The following is a 5,535-nucleotide window of genomic DNA, read 5'->3' on the forward strand; positions in this document are numbered from 1 at the left end:
GGAGTACTTTGGGCCCCATGCTTAAAGTTGACAGTCTCATATTTATTCACTCTTACCTTTGGAATACGAGGGCAACACTTAGTGTGTTTTTCTTGAGGAAAATATTACCATAAATATGGTGCTTGTGTGGATGTCAAAGCTTTAGTTATGGAAGAGCAACATATTTTTTAACGTGTGAAGGTGTGAAGGACTATCAAGTGGAGCTTAGGGTTGAGACCCCAACCAGCAGGAATTAAGGGAGTATGAAAAAACTATCCTTAATTTGGATATTGGTGACACATAAATTGTAGTGTAATCTGAAAGAGCTAGCTACAAGAAACATGGGATTTTCCTACAAATATTTCCGAGGAAATTACCGAGGAAACGGGTACCGACGAAAGTTCGTAGGAAAACATATTTCAGTCAAAAGGGGTCCCACGTTAAGAGAAAAGACTTGAAATGGAGGACGTGGCGTGTTGTGGTTGGTTGGGGTTACTGAGGAAATATTTCCTCGGAAAGCATGGGGTCCACACGTTAAAATAAAACAAATGAGATATGTATGTTGGGCAAAACGTGTTATTGCTCTCCCCTCTCACCGCTAGTAGTCGCCCTCTTTCATGAAACCTTAAATCCCCAAATTTCTTCTCCATTCATCCTCTTTGTTCTTCAGCCATGGTGGTAATTCTTCATAACCTCTTCATTATTTTCCTTAATTTTTCGTTAAATTTTCCATTAATATTTTAATTAGTCTAAGTTGACCTGATTTTTTCCTTTGTTTTAGTTCCTTCGATCTCTCTTCATTTCTGCATAGATCGGATTTATATTTTTAAATTTTGTTAAATTTATTGTAATTTTGTTAATTTTGTTTGTAACTGACAGGAGTTGGAAGAATCGGACTCGGACGTTTGGTTGCTAGATTTGCTTTGAAGAGAGATGATGTTGAACTTGTTGCTGTTAACGATCCTTTCATCACCGCTAATTACATGGTATAAAATTCTTTCTTCGATTTTTATTTGACTATTATTTTGTGTGTGTTGTTAAGCTTTTTTTGATTTAGATCTGATTTATTTTTGTGAATTTTGTGGTTTTGTTTGTGTAGACATACATGTTTAAGTATGACAGTGTTCACGGACAATGGAAAAACGATGAACTAACTATAAAGGACTCTAAAACCCTTCTCTTCGATGAGAAGCCAATTACCGTCTTTGCACACATGTATAATATTGTTCTTTCTTTCACTTGTTATGCTTTTGTTCTTCTATTTAGTGATTTTGTTCTTCTTTTTAGTAAACTCATCTCTTTTAGTTTTAAAATTCTATAAATTGCTGAGATTATTAGTGATTTCGTTCTTCTTATCTTTGGGTAGCTGTAGAATTAATTGTTTTTTGGGATTATTGGTTTATGATAAAATGGGTCATTTTTATTTGATGGAATTAAAGTGATCAATCCCCGTTTGATATTGGAGTGAAAAAAGGAAAAGTTTGAAGCCATGATTTTGGTGGTGCCATTGTCTATCTATCTCAAGCCATGATTCGTGTTCTACTCTCAAGTCTGGTGTAATGTTTTCATGAGGACTGTCTCACATAATGCTCAACTTTGTTTCAATATGGATTTTGAGAGTTCTATGTCTGTTAGTGTATAGGGCTGGAATTGTGTTTTCTTGGTGTTTAAAGAAATGTGCTAGAGTTGATGTATGAGTGATTGAAAATACCCTGCTTCAAAGTTTAGATGGAAGTTTGATGGGCTGGGTGTGTATTTTGAAATATACTTTATTACATTGAAACCAACTAGTGTGTGAATCAAATGGTGTTTGAATTAAATTTATTTTGATTTATCTAATTTTGAACTATGTTTATAGGAACTTGGATCAACTTGAGGTGTTATCGAAGAAATAGAAGAAGCTTAATCAAAGACTATAAGAGCCAAGGCATCTTCACAATCCATTGCTGCAACTAGGTTATCTGATTCTATTTTTCAATTTTAATTTTTTATAGAAGTATTGTATGATTCTATTTTTAGCTATCAATGAACTTTAGATGATTATATGAGAGCAGGGGAATAGTGACCAATTAGTTGAATACTAATTTATGCTAGATTAGTGTCTGTATATATGCTACCAGTGCTGAATATTTTCCATTTGTGATGTAATTTTATTTGATTTGAATGGATTTGCTGATAAGAGATATGACATAATCATATGCTTTATTGTTAAAGTGTTATTTAGTATCTTTCAAATGGACTTCTTTATCAGTATGGGCCATGTCGCCAGCTATTTAACAATTGATATTCACTATGCAACCTGTTTGAACAATTGCATTATTCATTAAAATAGTTTTAATGGATAAAAAGTGCTAATAAGACCTGCTAATAAGGTGTTGTCTTGGCAATGGAGTTTGTCTCGATTGAAAATCGCAACGTGTTTGTTTTATGAATGGTGCTGGAATCCGCGTTTTTGTCTTGGTGGTTGATCCGGATGGACAAGTTTGGGTGGTGTTTGTTTTTTTGCGGTTTTAGGGTGCGTCTGCTGTCTCTGTTTCTGGTTTTTGTGTGGTTGCAGGGGTTGGTGCTGTCAGCACCGTTTTTGTTGTAGGGGGACCTCTAGCTGCGGCTGTGTTCCTTGTGCAGGAAGGTGTTGTTGCTGCTTTGACAGCAGTTCTGTTTTGCTGTCCTACAACAGTGGTTTTGGGGCTGTTCTTGTGAGTCTGTCCGGTGCTTTATGTGGCGGAGCTGGCGGTTTTGGAGGGTGGGTTTAGCCTTGTTTCAGGCTTTGTATTTAGGGGGTTATTTAGCGAGTAAAATTTCATATAACCATTGATGTTAAGTTCATTATGTAATTCTGTTTGAGCATAAGAAAAGCATCTGTGTTATTGAACTCTGCTGAACCTGTATGATACTGCTGAACTTGTAATTCTGTTTGAGCATAAGAATTATGAAATTTGTAATTCTGTGTTTAAGGTTTTTTTTTTACTTGATGTGTTTAAGGTTCGTGGGAATTATGAAATTTGTAATTTGGGAATTATATTTTTTTTATTAATTTAATGGTTTCCTAGGAAAAGTTTCCTCGGAAACAATTATTATAATAATTAGAATATTTCCTCGGTAATTCCTCGGAAAACATGTGTCAGATGTGTCAGTCTGTACGAAAGCTAATTTCCTCGGTAATTCGTCGGAAAGCATATTTCCTCGGAAATTCCTCGGAAATTGGTAGGAATAGATCCAAAATTTCCTATGAAAATGTTCCTCGGTAACATCCTCGGAAATCACTGTTTCCGACGAAAATGGGCTGTTTTCCGAGGAAAAATTCCCTAGGAAAATCAATGATTTCTTGTAGTAGGCAAATCTTTCCTCAAATAATCAGGTAATCGACCATACAAAAATTAAAAATTATGGGCAACGAAAGGAGGAGTAAAAGAGAATTAGGTCATTCAATCCAGCACGTGAAGGAAAAATATAAGGAGAATTCTACGGTACAGTCACCCAAATGACTTTTCCAATAAAGTCAAACATTTTAAATCAGTTTGTGGAAAACCGGCTTTAAAAGTCTAAATAAAAATGGAATTTATTAAAGGACCAACAGGGAAATGTATTTTACAACCCTTTATATTATGTCCAAATTATCAAGATATTACACTAGTTAAAGCACAAATTAGATGGTGTGATACAACGGCTGAATATTTTTTAGACAAATATTTATATGAAAGCCATGAAACTATATATCATTTTTTATATAATGAATATAAAGGAATAGCTCAAGATTTAAGGAATAAACTTAAAGAAATAGCTAGATGAGTGAAGAAAATAATACACTCACAACCAGAGTCAAAGCTTTGCTTGACGAAACCAAGAAGTTAAATGAGAGATTTGAAAGACAGATTTCTTTTCTTGAAACCTTACCTCAAATCTATAAACAAAATAATTTGTTTACAAAAGATTATGAGCAAGGATTAGAAAGACCCCATGAAACTTGGGAAAATATGGAAAAAGATTTTCCGTGTTACAATAAAAATGAGAATAATAAATATCCTCATATATATCATTCTTTTAATCCTCAGTTAAATAATATCACTGATATGATTAATTATCTGATAAAAAACTGTTGTAAACAACATCTTTCTCTTCAAAAAGGGGGGAAGAATAAAGAAAAAATTGAAGAAATTGAAAAAACTCTATTTTCAAACTATAAGAAATGAGTATAGAAGAAAATATAGAGTATCAACTCGAAAAATTAGATCAACTTATGGCTACTTTAGACATAAGTGAAAAAGATTCCATTAAGGAAGAACCTGAACCTAAAGATCTAGAAGATATTATCTACGACTTTAGTTCCGATGATGATTCAAAAGACGACGGAAATTTCGTTAAAATAGAACAATTAGAAATGGGCGAAAGCTCAGGAACAAAAAGAGGACCCTCTTATAATTGGAATGCAGAATTCCATAGGGAATTTTCCCAAGCTAAATATCAAAAAATTCCTATGAGTTATATTCCCAAACATAGTGTAAACGATGGAAGTGGAATTTTAAATATTGATTGTGTTGACAATCTTGTCCAAGCCATAAGAAGTTGGTATAATAAAAATACTATCCAGATACAGTTAGATAGTGACTTAAAAGGTCTAAGCCCAAAACAAATTTTTAATTATCTTTTGTGTAGAACAGAAGGTAATGCATATAAATTTCTGGCCGAAAAACCTGAAGAAGAACAAACTGCAGAAAACAGTATGGGAATGATTAATAAAATCTTTGAATGGCTTTTAAATGAATTCAAAGGATGGCAAGATACGGTAGATTCAAATACCGCCTTTAACACTGAAAAATTATGGAGAATAATGAATTTATCCATATGTAATCCTTGTTACATAGAAAATTATATTTGTGAATTTTCACAATTATATTATGATTTAAATAAAGACACTAGAGAAAACCAGAAGGTTGTCGAATTATTTTACCAAAAATTACCTATGTCTATGTCCCAAATAATTCAAAATGAATTTAACAGTGCAATATCCTCAGGAACGGTTAAAGATACTTTAGGAGCTAGAATTTCTATCCTTAGAAATTGGATGCAAGAACAATGCTTAAAGAAACAATCAAAACGAGACGCACGAATAGGTTTGTGCTGCGATAGAATCCAAGGGAAAATTGGAGCATATGGTTGTGAAAAAACTAGGAAAAGAAGAAAATATCCTAGAAGAAAGAAATTTAAAAGATTTTCCTATGATAAAAAGAAACATAGGAAGAAAAGATTCTATAGAAGAAAAAGGGAGTACCCTAGAAAAAATAAAACCTGTCCTAAAGGTAAAAAATCATGCACATGTTGGCTATGCCATGAAACAGGGCATTATGCTAATGAATGTCCAAAGAAAGTTTCTAAAGAAAAGAAACAAGTTTTAAACATGATCTATAGAATAGGTTATGAACCAGTAGAATCAGACTCAGATTCTGATTGGGAGCAGCAAAGTTTCTATGAACTTTGTACAGATTCCGAAGATGAGCAAAACCAAGATTTTGAGTAAAGGAAACCCTAGTGCTACCTTTATTAGAATAAAACTTCGTA

At 33.3% G+C, this 5,535-nt stretch overlaps 1 long non-coding RNA gene across 2 annotated transcripts; it reads left to right on the forward strand.

Annotated features, from left to right (window-relative positions):
• The first annotated feature begins 547 nt into the window (after window positions 1-547).
• Window positions 548-2,933, forward strand: LOC146908830 (uncharacterized). Of its 2 annotated transcripts, XR_015019059.1 has the most exons (4): window positions 548-657; window positions 859-965; window positions 1,079-1,194; window positions 1,838-2,933. It is a non-coding gene; the product is annotated as an uncharacterized LOC146908830 (long non-coding RNA). The 2 variants fall into 2 exon arrangements; XR_015019058.1 differs by lacking the exon at window positions 1,079-1,194.
• The last annotated feature ends 2,602 nt before the right edge of the window (window positions 2,934-5,535 follow it).

Source organism: Medicago sativa, chromosome 7 (assembly GCF_051527215.1).
Source record: "Medicago sativa cultivar Bolivia chromosome 7, Bolivia_mono, whole genome shotgun sequence".
NCBI classification, from domain to species: domain Eukaryota; kingdom Viridiplantae; phylum Streptophyta; class Magnoliopsida; order Fabales; family Fabaceae; genus Medicago; species Medicago sativa.